This window comes from Equus caballus, chromosome 21 (assembly GCF_041296265.1).
Source record: "Equus caballus isolate H_3958 breed thoroughbred chromosome 21, TB-T2T, whole genome shotgun sequence".
Taxonomy (NCBI): Eukaryota; Metazoa; Chordata; class Mammalia; order Perissodactyla; family Equidae; genus Equus; species Equus caballus.
In genome coordinates, this window is record NC_091704.1 from 15,812,396 (window position 1) to 15,830,206 (window position 17,811).

At 48.3% G+C, this 17,811-nt stretch overlaps 1 long non-coding RNA gene and 1 other non-coding gene across 2 annotated transcripts; both read right to left on the minus strand.

The window, feature by feature from the left end:
• Positions 1-1,245: 1,245 nt before the first annotated feature.
• LOC138919764 (uncharacterized) lies at positions 1,246-13,307 on the minus strand. Its single transcript, XR_011430290.1, has 5 exons — positions 12,425-13,307; positions 7,395-7,572; positions 3,796-3,905; positions 2,473-2,648; positions 1,246-1,546 (listed from the first exon to the last, which is right to left on the minus strand). It is a non-coding gene; the product is annotated as an uncharacterized lncRNA (long non-coding RNA).
• On the minus strand, positions 12,380-12,482 carry MIR8959 (microRNA mir-8959). The gene has a single exon (NR_127962.1). It is a non-coding gene; the product is annotated as a microRNA mir-8959 (primary transcript).
• Positions 13,308-17,811: the final 4,504 nt, after the last annotated feature.

Here is a 17,811-nt window from a genome sequence, read left to right on the forward strand (position 1 = left end):
TGGTTAGTGTGATAAGCATGACCAGCCTCGGCACCTAGAGACTCTGCACGACATGACTCTTACCTCCAGCTCAGACAAAGTCAGGCCCCAGCTGCCGTGCACCGCACAGATGTGTACCAGGCATCTGGACCTGCCCCTGAGCCCCTCACTGGGGATGCGCCAGTGACCAGGGCAGACGTGACGCCTGCTCTCGTGCATATGACCACGCAGGGGAGAAGGCAGATGATGAATAACTGAATCCAGACAAGTGTGAGGATGTGAGAAGAGGAAGATAGTGCCTGCAACCTAGTCCACGCTTATATATCTTCACACACAGCTTTTCAATCTTTCACTGAAAGACACTGAAACATCTGCAGTTATTAAAGTCACGAAATGTTTTTGTGCAGAATAAATGTGATCTTTTCTGAATACTTCTTTGTCTATCAGTTTGCTCTTGCTTTATAAAACTACGATTAATCTCTATACTGACGGTGAATGCAGAAAACTTGGTAGACACGTATAAACTCTAAAGGTGTGCGTAGAAGCTTTAGTGACTCTGTGAACACAATATTGTCATCTGTATAAGATGATGGTTTTGTATCTTCCTTTCCAAATTTTAATACTTTCGTTTCTTGGTGGGTTTTTGTTTTCTTTTCTTTTACTGTCTCTTCTGGAACCCCAGTATAATGTTGAAGAGAAGTCACAACGATGGAAACCCACATGTTGTTCCTGAGCTAAAATGGAATGTTCTCAACACCACAGTGTTCAGTAGGATTCTGTGTAGATACCTCTTTACAGTGAAGGTATGTCCCTTTTTCTACAAGTTTGCTGAGTTTCTTCTTAAATCATGTTTATCTTTTTATGAGTTATAATGAATTCCTGATTAATTTTTTATTGTAGAATGCTCCTCTACACAAAAATTAGAAGAAATATATAATGAATTCTTACATCTCAGCTTCAATACTTGTAAAATCTTGACCAATTGAGTTTCTTATATACAAATCTACCACTTATTTGGTTTATTATTTTTAAAGAAAATCCCACAAAGTACATAACTTTACACATTATTACTTGATATGTATTGCTAGCATATAATGCTATAACTGTATCCCTATAGGTATCTATAGGTATAGCTATAGATATAGGCTATCATGCCTCTAGTACATGTAACAAATAAATGTAAATGCCTTAATATTTCCTCAGATACTCAAATATTGTGATTTCCTCAAAAATTACTTTTTCAAATCAGAATCCAGAGTACACATCTTAATTTAGTTATGTCTTTAGACTTTTATTTGCCAACAATCCTACGTTCTCCATTATTCATGTCATTTCTTTATTTTTTTGAAAAACTGGATTACTGGTCTTGTAGAAAGTCCTACATGATATATTTTTCGCATTGTTTCATCGTGGTGTCACTTTACATGTTCCTCTGCAGAACTGAGAAGCAGAGGCAAGAGAGGAGGAAGATGCTCCCACGAGGACTGGGGCCTTCAGGAGACGTCCTTTCTGCAGAGAAGTCAGGGCATTGTTATGGGGTCACAGATCAAGACAATCTCTCCTGAGCCTGGAGACAGAGGAAAGGGAGCAGGCTCAGCAGACCCATGGCTTCTCGCAGATCCAACTACAGCACCCATATACACAGCACGCATCAGAGGACCAGGAGCCAGCCTTCCTCATGTAGACACAATCCTGGCAGTAAGATTCAGCATGAGGCCAGCTGCTGTGAAAACACACCAACATCAGCCACGTCCCTTAACCACAGTGCTGGCGCAAGGCACTCTCAGCCAGGCTCAGCTGGGGTTCTTGATGACAAGGTCCCCGAAGAGGATCAGGCCACCAGCTGAGGGGCCAGTCTTGGGGATATGGAGAAATCCCAAGAAATAAAAAATCCTAGCCATACCTTTCAGCAGGGTTTATATACTAGGGTACTATTGACATTTGGCACCATATCATTATTTGTTGTGAGGTGCTGTCCTGTGCATTGTGGGATATTGAGCAGCATTCCCGGTGTCTCCCCACTAGATGCCAGGAGTACCCATTCTCTGTTGTGACGGCCAAAAATATTCCAGACAGTGCCAAGCATCTCTAGTGGGGAAAATCACCTCCTCTTGAGCACCACTGTCCTAGGACAATCTTCTGGTGCAACTTCTTGCCTCATAAATGAAATAAATGAGTCCCAAGAGGACAAGTGACTTCACATCTCTGGATCTCTGAGATTCAGTTTGAGGACATTTGAGTGTCTGGCATATAATAGGGGCTAAGTCTGTCAAACGATCCCATGCCCTCTTTCCTAAACACTTCTTAAAATGTTCACAACACTCATCCATTCATTCTGAAAGAGTTTGTTGTGCACCTGTCATGTTCAAGCCTTGTAGGGGTACTGGAGACACGTAGATGTGAAGGACACCTTCTCTGCCCTAAAGCAGCAGCTCATCTGGCGGATAAAACGTGTTTAGACAAAGGAAGATCTTAATAAACACAACCACAAACCTCCACAGAGTGCGTGGCTGGGATATTAAGGGAGTTGGGTTAACTCGGGCTGGGCATAGGATGGATTCCTCTGGCAGGCACAGCATCTTGGGCTCGACACACATATTGCAGTTCACCAAACCAATAAAATGTGTTCGAGATGGGTGACACAGCAGGAACAAAAGCAGGAAGATGAGCTGCAAGACAAGGTCCAAAAAGACGAGTCATCTGGCACATAGCTGTGGCAAGGAGGTGGAGGGAGCACTTGGGAGTGTAGGAGACGAGAACGTGAAGATCAATGGTACCCGCTGCATGGGCATTGAAAGGTGCCATCTGAAAGAGTCTGGACTTGTCCATGTGTCATTGAGAAGCTGGATGATTTCTAAAGCCATATCAGACATATTTTTAAAGATGGCACCTTGGGCTTGACTAGAGCATGGGTCAATGAGAGGAAGACTAAACACAGGATATAGAGCCATTTTCCTGAGACCTGAGGGAGAAGCAGAGGGGATGAAGGAAAGCAGATGTGCTCAAGATGGCCCAAGATGCTTAGGGTGAAGTTCTGGTAAAGCTGCGGACATGAAGGAAAGTTCAAAGACAGATGGTCACCAGAGCGTGAGATCGTTGACTTATATGCTGAGGGCTTAGGACTGCATCCTCCAGGCAGTGATCCTGCAAGCATGTTCTGTAGGACACGAGAGACTCCAGATATGCCCAGATGAGTTCTGCAGCTTAATACGCTTGCACGTCACACATCCTATTCCCCTCCTTAAAGGGCAAGGTTCTCTTTAGTGTATTAAAGGAACGTGAGTTCCTACAATAAAGAACTTCTTGTTTGATGTTGTTGAATTGTGGTTTACACACACACACACACCTGCAACTAAGCATGACAACAGGAAACATGACAGGCTGTTTGTTCAGGCCAAAATTAGAACCTTGAGGCAGTCAGGAATCTATGGGAAGATGTCTCCAAGATCCAATGAGACAGACTAGCTAGGGCTCAGGTATTCCAACAGAAACATTCACATGAAGGTGGGGCTGAGCCACCTCTCCACTGATAGATGCCCTTTGGGTACTGTTTCCAAAGGCCAGTCCAGGACACAACATCTTCTGCTGAACTCGGGAATTTCTGCATGGGGAGAAGGCAGATTAGGTCAATTAATACTACAGCCAGAGGTGGGCATGTGGTGGATGCAGCCCGTGAAAGGGTCTAAGACCTAGAGGACCCCATGGGCAGGGATGCGGTCCAATGTAGCAGTTGAATACACTGGCCAAAAGCTCTGGATAGACCTCCATTTCCACCACTGCTGTGGACGATGGGGTCAGCAAGTTGTGAACACTTACGATCCTCAGGCTCCTCGTTGGTAAAATGGAGATGGCGATGGCAGGTGCTTCCAGGATTTCTCTGAAGATTCAGTGAGGGAAAAGAGCCCAGTAGAGTTCCTAGTTGAGCACTGGATAGGAGGCAGTAAGGAATATTATTCAAGGGCGTGATTGACAGGGCGAGGAATTTGGGCACTACCCCATAGAAATGGTACTGGCAATCAATCGGATTCCACTGACAAATATTGGGTCCTGCTGTGTGTCCAATGTGGCTCCAGGCACCATGGACTCAAAGGTAAGACAGATCCGCCCATTGCCTTGGGGTCCCTCGTGTGTGGGCAGATGGACCCATGATCTGGCAGCACAGTCCAGCATTCAGGAAGAGGCAGGGGGAAGGATATTGAGGGAAATGTTTGATCTGATGTGAAATTGATCTGATGGAGGAGCTGTCCCTGTAGATAAAAGGAGGCGGGGGCATTCTAGGTAGAGGGGTCAGCAGGAAGAATTGCTCAGAAGCTGGACACGAATGCTGCTCAACTCTACCCGCCAAGATGGATGATGTGTATTAAGAGGGCAGAATGAAGAATTTGCACCAGATTCTACAGGGGACAAGGACAGGAGCTTGCAATGACTTGAGGGGAGAGACAGTGCCCCTCACGCATCCCACTGCTCTGTTTGGCCGTTGATGATGACCAGATGAGCACCATCCTCACACGGTGATCCTCGCCTTTGAAGCAGGTGAATTCGTCGTGGACAAGTTGCAGGAGGAGCCCTGAAATGCCGCCCAGGTCCTTGGGCAGGGCTCACAGGGGGTTCTGAGGAGGAGGGCAGAGCTCAGCTCTGCTGGGCTGGGAGCTGCACAGGCCACTGAACGGAGCCTCCAGTGAAAGACTGGAACTGGACCAGCTGTGCCTCCCCGACACTTTGCCAAAGTGAGCACAGCAGCTTCCCATTTGTCCGTTCAAGGGATGGACGTCAGAAGAAGGCAGGGTAACGCAGGGCAGGGGCCTCAGACTGTGTGCCAGCATCAACCTTGACAGGGGCTTGATTAAAATCACCCCGACACACTCCTGCGCCATGAGACCCGCTACCATCAACAGGCCTGAAAAGAACACTCTCCCTCTCCTGACTCTCACCTGGCACCACCCATACCCGCCCCTGTCTCCTTGCTGTTGCCTGCCCACACGGCCTGCACTGGCTAGAACATTTCTTCCGTGTAATGTCCTGCTTGTGTCCAGCATCTGCCAGACGGTGATGCAGGGAGGAGGAGAAACAAGCCAGTGCTGACGGAGAGGCCTCTAGTCATCACACCCACAGTTGGGAAGCTTTCACGTGTGGTGTCGTTTAATGGTCTTTTACCTCTGAATGCCATTATGGTTTTTCTCTTTTCCTTTGATTCTCTTCAGGTTGACTAGGATGTACCTGTGTGTGTGTGTGTGCGCGCGCGCGCGTGCGCACGCATGCATATGCTTTCTGGAATTTACCCAGTCAGGGGTTCTCTGAGTTCCCTCAATCTGTCTTTTGATTATCTTTCATGATTTTATAAAACTCTCAGAATTCTGAGCCCGAGATCTTCTACTCATTTACTGTCACCTGAGATATGCCACCTAACCTGTCAACCTCAGTTTCCCTATTTGTAAAATGGAAATAATTATAAGACCTGCCTCCCAAGGATGCTCTCTGCATTGAGAGTGTGGGTCTGGTGGTTGATAAGCCCTCAATAAATGCAGCTATGGGTCTTTTTAAAGCCATGGCAGTACTCTTAGACTTGGCCAAGCAGGATGCCTACCCGGGTCCTGAACATCTAGAGACCTTCAGTTTCAAGGGCTTTCCTCGAGGGAAGTCCTCCTCTGCCATCTGTGGCCAGACAGGATTGTCAGTGGCTTCCAGGAGGAGCAGTCCAGGCCCCCAGGACCAGTTCAAGTGAACAGAGTTCAAGTGGGACTCCGTCACAGGAACAAATAGTCTCCATTTTTTCACTCTCCTCTGGTGACTGTCACCTGCCAGGATCAGCCCTGGTTCCGACGTCTCTCTACTGGGGAACTCTGAACCCTCAAACCCACACATAGGGTTGACCAGAAGTCTCAAGAAGCTCTAAGGTTTGCACCTATGTTTGGTGGCATGAACTTTCTTTCGTAGATATGACTGGGCTGTGGCAGCCTGATGTTGGTAACTCACTGACTTGGGGGACATTTGCCGTGGACCTAGGATGAGTTCTGGGGTCTGGGCTGCAGATGGCTCAGCAACAACCCCAGAGCCTGAGTTGTGCGTGGCCCTTTGTGTCTGCTTTTGTGTGCTCATTTCCTGGTGCTGTCTCTGGCCTATAGTTTCCACGAGGGGCAGGGATGGTGGTGGGAGTCCCGTCCCTGTGCATCCTGTGCTGCTGGCCTCAGTGTGGCTCCCACAAGTCAGCTAGAGGCCCTGCGCCACACCCCCAGCTGCTCACCAAGGATGGCCACACCTCTCTCCTGCAAGTGTCTCTGATGCTGTTGCTCTGCAGCCCCAATGGCCCCTTCCAATCGACGTCATCTTTAGGCCCCAGGGTTTGGTCCTCAGCTCCATCGCTAACACGCCATTGGACCGCAGAAAACATTAACACAAACCTCTAACCTCAGCCTCCCCATCTGCAAACTGGGAGTAAAAACAGCACTTTCCTGCCAGAGAGGATCTGACGGCTGGTCACATTCACGTGTGCACTCACTCTGCTGTCAGAAAACCCATATGTCTGAGATTTATTACAGGATGCTCAACCCCAGGCTCGAGAGTTTGGACTCTGGGCAATAGGACAGCCTCTGCCATTGGACTCCACACAAGAGGCGTACGCTGAGTCCCTACTGTGTGTCCAGCGCTGTCCAGGCCCTGGGGACACAGAGATACAGCAGACCCAGTCCCAGACCTTCGACCCACAGCCACAGCCCAACGTGCAGGCCTGTGAGGGAGACGCCTGCTGGTCACTGGGGGAAACGCGGAAGGAATGTTTCCTCTGGGACTTAATGGATGAAGAGGAGTTCTCTCAGCTGATCACAGGGGAAGGGAGATCCTGCCACAGGGCTGAAGTCAATAAAAGCAGAGTGAGAAAATGCACGGTCAGGTCGTGTCCACATGCTGGGGCACTAGGTGTGTGGAGAGAGCAGCTGTGGGCCTGAAGGCTGGACTCCGGGTTTGGAGCCAACCCTGCAGGGGCCAGGACGCGAAAACATACTGACTTGGCGAAGGGCCCTAAAGGTCCCTCCTGCCCTCACCCGCTCTGTTCGACTGCTGTTGGTGACGACGTGGGCCCCGTCTTGGACAAGGAAGCCTGGGCCTGGTTCCAGGAGAGCTGTCTGTGGACAAGTAGTAACAAGGGCCCCAAACTCCTGCCAGGAATCGGGCAGCCCTCACAGGTGGATTTGGGGGAAGAGGCAGGCTCGCCTAGGGCCGAGAACTGAAGACGTCTCCTCTAATTCCAACACCTGCCCCCCTTTTTGTATCGCTAGGCTAAAATGAGATGGGAGCATTTCCGGTTTTCTGAATGTGCTGGCCTCTCTCTCACCCCAGGTCCCACCACATCCCTCATGCCTCACACATCTGCCTCAGTCAACCGGTTTCAGGTCACAAGTCACCTCCTCCAGGAAGCTCACCCTGCCTCCCACACCCCTGATGAGGTGTCTGCCTCTCCAAATCCTAGCTTCCCCTGAAGTCCTCATCACCCGGAGTTGCCGTCTCCTGGTTATGTAGCTGTGTCTCCCACCAGGCCCCTCCAAGACCTCCTGAGGGCAGAGATGGCCTCTCGCCGGTTGCATGCTGTGTTCCCAGCACCTAGAATGGTAAATATCAAATAGAGCAGAAAATATTTCATAAATACACAGTCGTCCCTTGGTATCCACAGGGATCTATCCCCCGCGGATACCAAAACTCACAGAGGCTCAAGTCCCTTACAGAAAATGACGTAGTGTCTGCACGTAACCTGCACACATCCTCCTGTGTATGTTAAATCATCTCTTGATCACTCATAATCACTAGTACAATGAAAATGCTGTGTAAATAGCTGCTGCACTGTATTGCTTAGAGTTGGGGAATTTTCTTCGAATATTTTCCATCCACAGTGGTTGAATCTGTGGACATAGAACCTGAGGATTGGGGGCCGACTGTGCACATTGAAGAAAATAATGGATGATCCATGCACCCTACGGTGAGACCCTGCAGTGCAGGCAGGGAGCAGGGGAGGCACCATCTGAGCTGAACTTCGAAGCATGAACAACAGTCCCTGGCACACAGACAGGGAGGGAATCGCAGGCAGAGGCACCGGCATGAGCAGAGGTGTGAGGAAGAGCCTGGGACGGGGTTAGGACAGGCTGGGAGGTCAGAACAGGGCCAAAATGTGAAGGGAACGGCAGGCACCTTAGAACCATCTTTCTAGCCCGGGGGGAGAGTGGGCTGGAAGGAGAACCAGGAGGGGCCAGGGCAGCTGGCTTGGCCACGGCAATGCCAGCCTGGGCTGAGGTTCCAGCCAAGACTTTCCTCTGAGCTCTACCCTACCGGGACAGCAGAAGACCCAGAATGTGGGGGAAATCTTGGTGGGATTTCCTTGGCACAACTCTAATTGTCAGATGGACAGAGGTTCAACCAAGAAAAGCACCCTGGACTAAGGAGGAAGATCTTTTGTTGCTGTTTCTGCATGCCCAGAGCAGTCAGGAACCAAGGGTAGGGTCACAGAAGGGAGTTGGTGCTAAGCCAGGGGATGGGGTGGAGGAGACCAAGGTCACAAGGTCACAGTGCAGCTGCATCTTGCAGCCTCACCTGGAGGGTCCTGTGCCCTTGGACGAGTGACATGGCCTCTCTGGGCCTCGTTTTCTCCTTTGTAAAATGGGGCTGAATTACACAGATCAGAGACACGATGCGTGCAAAGACCTGGCACAGAGTAGCTGCTTGGTCGAGACGGACCCCCTCCCCCAGCCCCGTTTCAAATGTTTTCTCAACTATGGACGTTATTCCTACATTCGTCTCACAGATAATTGCTGAGCACCTACTACGTGAGGAGCCCTGTGTGGCCAGGGGAGAAACAATGAGAACAACCAGAGTCTCTTTGAACCACAGCCTTGTAGCTCTGCTTGTAGCTTTTTTCCAGGCAGAATCCATGAATTTCTGGGTATCTCCATTGGGTTTAACCCAGGGGATGATCAGCGAATATCAGCTCAAGTCGTTTCACTCCCCACACCTTCCTCAGCCCCTGCTTGTGCCAGAACCTGTGCTCCCAGCTGCAGATGAAGAGACGGGTCAGACCCCATCCCTCCGTCAAGGAAAGTGCTCTGCACCCACTTCCCACCACCACCCCGCGCCCTCGACTTGGGGAGTGTGGGCAACTTCCCACGTGTCTTCAGTCTGATCCCAAATGTATGAATCTGGCAGATACTCCTCAGTCTCATGGTAAATTTCTTGTCAATGGATTTCCTTTTTGGATCTTTTTAAGCTAAAGGGGCTGTACCCTTCCCAGGAGTCTGTCGCGTCTTCCCTGCATTTATCCTCCAGTATCTGAACGCTGTGTGCACTAGTCTGTCTCCCTCCTTTGTCCAGGAGCTCTTAGAAGTGAAATTCTGGTCCCTGTCATCTCCTGTCTCCAGCAAAAACTAGCTATATCATAAAATATAAATATTTATAAGATAAAATTCCCACTAAGAATTGGGCAGTGAATCAAGTTGAAGGGTTCCATAAATCTTTGGTCAACGTTTTGCTCAAGAGGTCCCCTCTTTACTGAGATAAGCGGCTGTCTGATGGGAAGTACAGGAAGGAAACCCCATGCTTGATCTGCTCTTTGGCAAGTGGGTAAAGTCAGAACTGGCCACACTAGCTGGTCAGTTTGATAAGCGTGACCAGCCTCAGCACTGAAGACCGTGCATGAGATAACTCTTCCTTCCAGCTCGGAGGAAGTCCAGCCCCAGCGACCATCACTCGACAGACGTGTCAGGAACATCAGAGTCCATCTCTGGGGAGACCACAGTGACCAGGACTGACGTGAACCTGCCCTCTGGTCACTGCCGTGAGGGGAGAAGGCAGGTGATGAAGAACTGAACTAGCTGAGGGGGGAGGAGTGAGGACGGAAAGGCCGTTGGCTGTGAGAGCCCGACAGCCCAACCCACAGCGAGTAGGGCAGGCTGGCAGTTCACAGAGAAGGTGGCACTTCAGCTGAGGCTTTCTGCTCCAGGGGCAGAGGGAGAGGAGAGGGTGCACCAGGCAGAAGGGGCAGCATGGGTAAGAGACCTGGGTGGGAAGATGATTGCCCATTCAAGGAACAGAAAACAGTCACTATGACAGGCACTTGGGCAGCAAGGAGGGGAGTAGCTTAAAATGGCCTTAAATAATAGGGAAGGATCAGATTTCAAAGGACATTGCCCCAGAATCCCAAGGAGCATGTGATGACGCTCATTTACACAGAGGACAATGGTTATGACACACACACAAGGGCAGGGGGTTTCCTGTGACGTCGACCACAGCTGAAAAGTGAATTTCAGGCACGTTAGGGAGTAGCCCTGGACATTTCAGAAGGATTTTGCAGCTCACAGACTTTCCCTGGGGAAACGAGAGAGTCATTCGTCTGTTTCCTCAGCAAGTATTTATTGAGCCCCTCTAGATGCCAGGAAACACAATGGTGAGCAGGTCCAGCTGGCCTACCCCCTGGGCTGTCAGCCTAGTTGGGGAGGAGGGAGTGCTGAACAAGAAATTTCCATAAGGCAGCGCAGGGAGCATTATGGGGAAGCAGACGCATGGGCCAGAATCCTCCACCTCTTTGCCCGCAGGCGGCACGGAGCGCACAGCGGCCGTGCTCCGTGCCAGGTGTGCTGCATGCTGTGCGCTCCCCTGCCCAGGGCACCACAGTGCCTCTGCAGCAGCTGGCTATTTGGAGCTCTGGGAATCTTGTGGCTTGGGAGAAGAGAACGCCACCTCCAGTTCCCACTTAGCTCTCTGGATGCTGATCAGATGCCCAAGTTTGGGCTTGAGCCTAAGCGGGAAACCTCTCTGGGACCAGCCTCTAGAGGGGGTGACCCTGAGGCTCTCCCTGCACCTCAGCCCAGAGGTGTCATCAGACCCCATCTGCCTGCTGCTCTGTGGCTGAGCCTTAGGGCTCTTTAATTGCACTAATGAAGTGGAGGAGGGGAACTGTGAGTCAACTTTTGATGAGGTCCCAGCTGTCCCTGAAAATCCTGAAAATCCCGAGTCTTGTTCTGTAGTGAAACTCGGCACTGGCTTCTAGGGGTTATCATGCCAACGGAGTTAGGAAGATTGCACAGGGTGGGTATCCCCTGGGCCCTTTACTGACAGTCAGGACTATAACACCTTTAACCAATCTGTGTTCTCAGGCAGGGATGCCTGGGGCCTGACTGATGGGCGCTGAGAGCGCTGGGGTGGGGCTGGAGGGGGCGGGTTCAGACAAATTCCTCTCATTGCCTGCTAAGGAGACCCCATGACAACACGGCAGTTGAATTCTCTGGAGACTTGCTGTTTTCTTTTCTTTTTTTTTTAATTTCTTGATTTCATTTATTGCACAGGCTCTGGGAATTCAAGCACAGAGCAAACAAGATGAGGTCCCCTGCCCTCTGGGTGTTTGTCTCACAGTGCAGACAAAATAATTCACAGGAATATGAGTAAATGGATCCAAGAGTTACACATTTGTTTTAGGGTTTTACAGGAAATGAAAAGCGTGCTGTGATTTTTAAAATAGTGTGTTCTAGGCAGCAGACGGAATGCCTCCCACGTGTGTGAGACTGTCGCCCTCCACAGCTGGGGGAGTGATCGTTAGAGACGTAGAGGCTCCACAAGCAGAGGAGTTGTCTCAGGATCAGAGGCGTCCAAAGAGGAAGTGAGCCCCAGGGAGGACGGGAGGCTCAGACAGAGGCTGTCACACCACGGGAGAGGGAGGCCACCCCCATGGGATGTGGAGGGGTGACAGACTCCCAAGCTCCTTTCTGACTTGGTGGGGACTGTTTCCCTTGTCAGGGACAGAAGTGTAAATTTTGGGCAAAAACTAGGAATTTACTGGCTCCTGTTCTAGGACATGCAGGGACTGGGGTGATGAGGAGTTTAGGCTGGTTACTTTTAAAACTGCAGATGAGAAGTGGACTCTGAGGAGGGGAATTTGCTTGCCCTTTGATGAGAGACATTTGCATCTGTGAAGGAAGTCTCTGTGTGGGGGGGTGTGTGTCTCTCTCTGCACCAGGAGGAAGGCGGGATGGCCTTATCTCTGGAAACTCTTAATGGGGACAGCAAGGACTTAAGTTGTTTACTGTCTGGTAGCCTCATGTAACTGACCCCCCCCCCCCCAACATCCTCCTTTGTCTTTAGCTATAGATAATATTTAAGCGGTGGCTTCTGCCATTTACTTAATCCAGTTTGATTCTTATCTAATAGTTATAGGACCACCCAATAACGAGACCCTACCAGCGCTGATACCATTTTAACAACTTTTTTTTACATATTCTTTCCTTTGTCTTGTAAAGAGATAACTCACATACCTATGCCTTAAATTTAGCCTTACTCTCCACCCATGTTTGCAGCAGCAGCTCTGACTGCCCATGGGTCCTGTCCCCATGCTGTTCCATACTATTCTCTAAATAGAAGAGCACTACTGCCAGACCTTGAGACCCCAAGAAACCTTTCTTTCTACTCCTCGGCTCACCTGCCCCACATCATGGGGAGGCGACCTCAGGATTCGAATCACGTCCTCAAGTCTCTCGCCCCGAAATTTCCAAATGTTTGGTGTAGTTTGATGTCATTCTCTCTTTGTGCAGACAAGTCTCGTCCCAATGTCTCCAGATGGTTGGCCCCACAGAGGAAAAGGCAGCTTCTCTCTCCCACCATCCACACGCTTTAGATTTATGGCAAAAACGGGCAATTACTGCTCCTGCCCAGAGAGGAAAAGCCGCACCTAAATCGTTGAGGGTTGAGTAGTAGGTGTGAGCGAGCAGCGTACCAGACCTAGGAGGCTTGTCGAACCAATAAGCAGAGGAAGTGACCAAAGTATCACGGACCAGGTCATCCTTTAGTATTGTGAGTGCATATTTCTTGTTTCAGTGTATGTCGATTTAATCATCCTTGGATAGAAATTAAACAGTTGTTGACTAGTAACCAGAAATGCGAAGAAGACAGTAATTCAAATACTGTAGACAGCTGCGGGGAAAGCGGCAAGGACTGTAAGTGACAGGCTCCGGCATCGGTGGGAGACACGTCAGTGCTTTCAGGGGTTAAGTCTTCGGAACGAAGCCTGTAAGGACAGGTAACCCCGTGAGCGCGAGGCCTCCAACAATAACGATTTAAACGCTCCAATCAGAAGACAGACGTTGGCAGAATGGGGAAAGTGATTCAACGGTATACTGCTCCCCAGAGCCCTAGTTTAGGAGTGAGGAGAGCGTCAAGGTGGAGGCAGCTGTCGCCCGTCCCTCCCCTCAAAGAGACAAGTAAACAGACGCCCGTGGAGCAGCAGGCGTCCGACACCGCGCGGGGGACGCCGACGGACCCCGCAGGTGCACCTCCGAGGGCGGCGCGCGGGCGGGCGGGCGGGAGCCAGGGAGCCGGCCCTCTTGCAGCAGCCGGGGGCGCGGACCCGCGCAGGGCGGGCGGGCGGGGCTCGGGGGGCGGGGCGGCCGCGGGAGCGCCCACTGGCGGCTGCCCTGCCGCGGGACCGCGCCCCGCCCAGCGCGACCAGGAGAGGCGGCGGCCCGGCGGCGACGCGACCCTTGCGGCTGTGGCCCGGCCTGGAACGCCCAGCGGCCTGACCCCGCGCGCCAACAGGAGCAGGAGGGGCGGGAACTGGAGAAACAGACCCCTCGCCGCCCCCAGCGGTGGAAGGCGGCATCCGCACCCAGGAGCAACAGGGACTTCAGCACAGCTGGGAACCCAGCCCCCAGTGGTGGCAACCCCACACCAGCTCCACCAGCAGCAGGGGCTGTAAGTCCGCCGTCTCCGCTGACAGTGACAGTGACACCTGTGTACCAGCTCCGCTGGCAGCGGCGCAGCCAGCACCCCAGGACATCCCGGGAGCAGCAGTGCAGGTGGTGCCGGGCCAGCAGCTCCCGAGCCTGCGGAGAGCCACTGGAGGAGCCCGAGACCCAGCTGAGCAGAACCGAGTAACCAGAGACAGGAGCAGCCCAAGGGCCTTCAATGATGAAGGGATAAAGATGCGGTGTATGTATACAATGGAATAGTACTCAGCCATAAAAAAGACGAAATCCTGCCATTTGCAACCACGTGGACGGACCTTGAGGGTATTATGTTAAGCAAAATAAGCCAGACAGAGACAAACACCATATGATTTCACTCATGTGTGGAAGATGAACAAAGAGACACATAGATAAAGAGAACAGATTAGTGGTCACCAGAGGAGAAGGGGGGTGGGGTGAGAGGGGTAAAGGGGCGCACATGTATGGTGACTGATAAAAGCTAGACTAGTGGTGGACATGATGCCGTCTACACAGACACTGATGTGTAACAATGTGCACCTGAAATTTACACTATGTTATAAGCCAATATGACCTCAATTATAAATAAATGAAAGACCGACTTCAGAATCAAAGACACAAATAGGTCGAAAGTGAAAGGATCGAAAAAGATGTTCCAAGCAAATAGTAACCCAAGGCAGCAGGGTCGCTTAGGCTCATGTTATGACAAAATAGACTTGATCTTTCTTCTGGACTGACCTGTGATTGACACATAACATTGAGTAAGCTTAAGGTATACGATGTGATGATTTTAGACATGCAAAGTGATCACCACAATGAAGTTAGTTAGCACTCCCTTTACCCCGCAGAATTACCATTTGTTGTTATGGGGAGAACATTTGAGATCTACTCTCTCATCCACTTTCAAGTATTCAATACAGTATTGTCGGCTGTAATCACCATGCTGTACAGTAGATCCCAGAAGTGATTCCTCTTCTAACTGGCAGTTTGTAACCTTTGACCAACATCTCCTCATTTCCCGCACCCCCCAGCCCCTGGAAACCACAAATCTACCCTTTGCATGATTTTGGCTTTTTTAGATTCCACATGTAAGTGATATCATACAGTGTTAGTCTTTCTCTGTCTGACTTATCTCACTTAGTACAATGCCCTGAAGGTCCATCTATGTTGTCACAAAGGCAGAATGTCCTTCTTTTTGTGGGTGAATAATATTCCATGGAGTGTATACATCAAATTTTCTCTATCCATTCATCCGTTGATGGACGTTTAGGTTGTTTCGGTGTCTTGGCTACTGTGAACAATGCTGCAATGAACATGGGGGTGCAGACATCTCTGTGAGATAGTGATTTCCATTCCTTTGGATAAATACCCAGAAGTGACATGGCTAGGTCACATGATAGTTCTGTTTTTTTCTTTTGGGGAAACTCCATACTGTTTTCCGAAGTGTCTGTACCATTTACATTCCCACCAACAAGACACAAAGGTTCCTTTTTCTCCACATTTTTGGGAGCAATTGTTATCTCTTGTCTTTTTAATGACAGCCATTCTAACAGCTGTGAGGTGATATCTCAGTGGGGCTTTGGTTTGCATTTCCCTGATTATTAGTGATGTTGAGGATCTTTTCATGAACCTATTGACCAATTCAGTATCTTCTTTGAAAAAATGTCTACTCAGGTCCTTTGCCCATTTTGTAATCAGATTATTTGATTTTCTATTGATTTGTCTAGGTTCCTTACATATTTTGGATATTAATCCCTTATCAACATATGGTTTGCAAATATTTCCCCCCATTCATAGGTTGTCTTTTCACTTTGTCAGTTGTTTCTTTTGCTTTACAGAAGCAAAAGAATGTTGTCACACTTGTTAATTTTTGTTTTTGCTACCTGTGCTTTTGGTCTCATATCCAAAGAAATCATTGCCAAGATCAGATCAAGGAACTTTGTCTCTATGTTTTCTTCTAGGAGTTTTATGGTTTCAGGTCTTAATTTAAGTCTGTAATCCACTTCAAGTTAATTTTTGTGACTGGTGTAAGATAGGGGTCTAATTTCATTCTTTTCCATGTTAATAGCCAGTTTTCACGCCACCATTTTTTTGGAGAGACAGTCCTTTCTCCGTTGAGTATTCTTGTCTCCCTTGGCAAATATTAGTTGAGTGTATGTGTGTGGGTTTATTTCTGGGTTCTTGAGTCTCTTACGTTGGTCTATGTGTCTGCTTTTATGTGAGTACCAGACTGCTTTGATTACTATCGCTTTGTATTTTAGTTTGAAATCGGGACGTGTGATGCCTCTGGCTGTGTGCTTTCTTGGGATTGCTTTGGCTGTTTGGTTCTTTCATGGTTCCGTATGAATATTAGGATTGTTTTTCTATTTCCAAAACACCATAGGAATTTTGCTGGGGATTGCATTGACTCCATAGGTGACTTTGGGTAATATGGACATTTTAACAGCATTAATTCTTCCAATCCATGAACATGGAAACTTTCCATTTGTTTGTGTCTGCTTCAATTTCTTTCATCAATAACACAGAGTTTTCAGTGTACAGATCTTTCACTTACTTGGTTGAATTTATTTCTAAGGATTTTATTGTTTTTGGTGCTATCGTGACTGGGAATGTTTTCTTTTTTTCTTTTTCAGATGCTTAATTGTTAGAGTATAGAAAAGGAACTGATTTTTTTGAATGATTTTGTATCCTGGAACTGATCTGACTCTGTTTATTAGTTCTAACAGTTCTCTGGTGGAGAACTTAGGCATTTCTATCTATAAGATCAAATCACCTGCAAACAGAGACCATTTTACTTCTTCCTTTCTGATTTAATGCCTTTTACTACTTTTTCTTGCCTAATTTCTCTGGCTGGGACTTCCAGTACTATGTGGAATAGAAGTGGTGAGAGTGGGCATCCTTGTCTTGTTCCTGATCTTAAAGGAAAATCTTTCAGCCTTTCACCATTGAGTGTGATGTTAGCTGTGGGCTTGTTAGATATGTTCCTTCTATGTCCAATTTGCTGAGAATTTTTATCCTGAAAGGATACTGAATTTTGTCAAGTGCTTTTTGTGCATCTTTTGCGATGACTGTATGATTTTATCCTTCCTTCTATTAATGTTGTGTATCATATTTATTGGTTTTCATATGCAGAACCATCTTAGCTTGACAGGAATAAACCCTACTCGAACGTGGTGTATGATCCTTTTAGTGTACTTTTACATTTGCTTTCCTATATTTTTTGAGAATTTTTCCATCTATATTCATCAAGGATATTGAGCTGTACTTTTCTTTTCTTGTGATGTCATTATCTGACTTTGGTATCAGGATAATTCTGGCCTTATAAAATCAGTTTGGGAGTATTCCCTCCTCTTCAATATTTTGCAAGAGTTTGAGAAACATTGGCATTAATTCTTTAAATGTTTGGTAGAATTCGCCCAGGAAACCTTCTGATTCTGGGCTTTCTTCATTGTGAGGGTTTTGTTTGTTTGGTTTGGGGTTTTTTGGATAGTGTGGAGTGATCCCTGGCCTGTTTTTTTTTCTTCTCAGTGTGCTTTTTTTTTGGTGAGGAAGATTAGCCCTGAGCTAAGATCTGTTGCCAATCTCCCTCTTTTTTTTCTCCCCAAAGCCCCAGTACATAGTTGTATATCCTAGTTGTATATCCTTGTAGCTCTTCTATGTGGGTCACCACCTCAGCATGGCTTGACGAGCAGTGCTAGGTCCACACCCAGGATCCAAACCAGCGAACCCTGGGCTACCGAAGCAGAGCACACAAACCTAACACTATGTCACTTGGCCGGGCCACATTGTGAGGCTTTTGATTACTGGTTCAATTTTCATACTTGTTATTGGTCTGTTCAGATTTTCTATTTCTTCATGACTCAGTCTTGGTAAATTTTACGTTTCTAGGAATTAGTGATTTCTGTTAAGTTGTCCAATATGTTGACGTATAATTATTCATAGTAGTCTCTTATGATCCTTTCTATTTCTGTGGTATTAGTTCTAGTGTCTCCTCTTTCACTTCTGATTTTATTTATTTGAGTTTTCTCTCTTTTTTTCCTAGTAAGTTTTGTCAATTTTGTTTATCTTTTCAAAAGGCCAACTCTTAATTTTGTTGATCTTTTCTATT